The following is a 2,665-nucleotide window of genomic DNA, read 5'->3' on the forward strand; positions in this document are numbered from 1 at the left end:
CAGAGGCTTGATAGGCGTGGACTGAGACCTGAGAGCAAGGGCGTGGTCCCTTGATTCCAACAGAACCCTCAAGCCATGGCTTGCTGGGTATGAACCAAGACCTGAGGGCTAGAGCATGGTTCTCTGTCTTCAGCGGGGTTGGTGAACAGAGGCTTATTGGGTGAGGACTGAGACCTGTGGGCAGGGTGTGGTGCCCTGATTCTAACAGAGCCTGCAAACAGAGGCTTTCCAGGTAGTGGACTGAAACTGGCAGGCATGGGCATGGTCCCTTGACTCCAACTGGTCTGGCAAACAGAGGCTAGCTAGGTGTGGACTGAGACCAGAGGGCAGGGCTGGAGCCCTGACTCCAACAGAGCCTGTAAACAGAAGCTTGCCAGGCAGTGGACTGAGACTGGCAGGCAGGGGCATGGTCTCCTGACTCCAAGTGGTCTGACAGGCAGAGGCTAGCTGGGTGTGGACTGAGACAGGTGGGTGGGGGCGTGGCTCCTGGCTCCAACTGGGCCTGTGAGCAGAGAAGTGGACAAGAGTGTGGACTGAGTCTGGAGGGCGGGAGTGTGAATCTCGACTCCAGTTGTGTTGCTGGAGACCCTTGAAGACCTCTCTGTTGAGCAGGGTTTGTACTGCCTGAGACAATTTAATTGCAACCAGTGTCTGGGACTGCCCACTTGGGGACATTCTGAAGTTGACCTTCTAAGTTCTGTAGCAGAAAAGAACTGAATGGTGGGGCTGTGTGCCACAGATGTTTGCATCTCTTCACAGTCAGATTTAAATCTAATACTGTGGCTTTTTAGGATAGGATAGGGTTGATATCAAAACACAGCTCGCTTGTGCTGTCTCACCAAGTAGGTCCTCAGAGTCTCCAGCCAAAACTCTGAAAGGGGCCGTTGTAAGGTTGTAGGAGATAAGCCAAAATTACAAAGCCTAGTGCTTTGGTAAGGGGCTATCTCTACTACCTGGGAACCCCAATTCAATCTCACCCTACCAGTTTTTTTTTTTTTGGTTTTTGGCCGAGGCTGGGTTTGAACCCGCCACCTCCGGCATATGGGACCGGCACCCTACCCCTTGAGCCACAGGCGCCGCCCACCCTACCAGTTTTAATAACCAAACAGTGGAAAATAAACATGGTGCAGACCCAACAGAAGAACTCTGTCAACATGAATAACCAGAGTATATCAACCCCTGCCCTCCCCTGCAAGAAATGACAAAGGAGATACAACTGAAGATGCCATGTATAGACAAATGGCAGCAATGTCAGAAACTGAATTCAGAATATGGATAGCAAATAAGATAAGCAGAATGGAAGAAAATATGGAAATTGAATTTCAAAGAGTAGTTCTAAGGTTGTCTCAAGAAATTAATGAATTCAAGCCCAAGTCATCAAAGATATGGACATAATGAGAAAAGAGATAGCAGAGCTCAAGGAAATGAAAAAGTTAGTTGAGGAGCTCCAAAATACAGTAGAATCCCTCAGTAATAGAGTTGACCAGGCAGAAGAAAGGATCTCTGAAACTGAGTACAAAGCTTTTGAATGGTCCCAAACACTCAAAGAGGCAGACAAATGGAGAGCAAAACTGATCATTCCCTGAGAGAGCTGTGGGATCACTCCAAAAGATCAAACATTTGTCTTATAGGAATTCCCAAAGAAGAAGAGCATGGTCCTAAAAGTATAGATGCTCTATGCCAAGAGATTTTGGAGGAGAATTTCCCAAACATTGCAAGAGATACAGAACTTCAGATAGCTGACAGTTTCAGAACCCCAGCAAATATGTGGGCTCAATCCAAATAAAGCATCTCCTAGACACATTGTGATTAACTTTGCCAAAGGGAAGATGAAGGAGAAAATTCTGCAAGCAGCCAGACGTAAGACAACCATCACCTACAAAGGGAGAAATATCAGAATAACTGCAGATCTCTCAGCCAAAACATTTCAAGCCAGAAGGAGATGGTCATCAACCTTCAATCTCTTAAAACGAAACAACTTCCGGGCGGCGCCTGTGGCTCAAGGAGTAGGGTGCCAGTCCCATATGCCGGAGGTGGCGGGTTCAAACCCAGCCCCGGCCAAAAAAAACCCCCACAAAACAACAACAACAAAAACAAAAAAACAAAAAAAAAAACAAAACAACTTTCAGCCCAGGATCCTCTATCTAGCTAAACTGAGTTTCATTTGCGATGGAGAAATCAAATACTTTAATTTGATGATATAGACATGTTGAAGAAATTTGCCATAACTAAACCAGCTCTCCTGGATATTCTCAGACCCATCCTCCATGATGACCAGCACAATGCTATACCTCCAAAGTAAACTCACCCAGAAATTTTTTTTTTTTTTAAATATGGAACAATTCACGAATTTGTGTGTCATCCTTGTGCAGGGGCCATGCTAATCTCTGTATCGTTCCAATTTTAGTATATGTGCTGCTGAAGCGAGCACAACACTCAGAAATTTTTTTTATTTTTTGTGTTTTTTGGCTGGGGCTCGGTTTGAACCCGCCACCTCCAGCATATGGGACCGGCGCCTTACTCCTTGAGCCACAGGTGCCACCCAACACCCAGAAATTTTTAAACAAAACCCAACGTCCACAGTGGTGAAAGGATTAAAAATGTCCACTGGATATCTGAAAATCATGACACCCAAAACACAATCAGGCTTATCAATTAATGTGAA

General features: G+C 45.8%; 1 non-coding gene across 1 annotated transcript; it reads right to left on the reverse strand.

The window, feature by feature from the left end:
- Nucleotides 1-2,327: 2,327 nt before the first annotated feature.
- Nucleotides 2,328-2,431, reverse strand: LOC128569359 (U6 spliceosomal RNA). The gene has a single exon (XR_008375322.1). It is a non-coding gene; the product is annotated as a U6 spliceosomal RNA (small nuclear RNA).
- Between the last annotated feature and the right edge of the window lie 234 nt (nt 2,432-2,665).

Source organism: Nycticebus coucang, chromosome 17 (genome assembly GCF_027406575.1).
Source record: "Nycticebus coucang isolate mNycCou1 chromosome 17, mNycCou1.pri, whole genome shotgun sequence".
In the NCBI taxonomy this organism is placed as follows: Eukaryota; Metazoa; Chordata; class Mammalia; order Primates; family Lorisidae; genus Nycticebus; species Nycticebus coucang.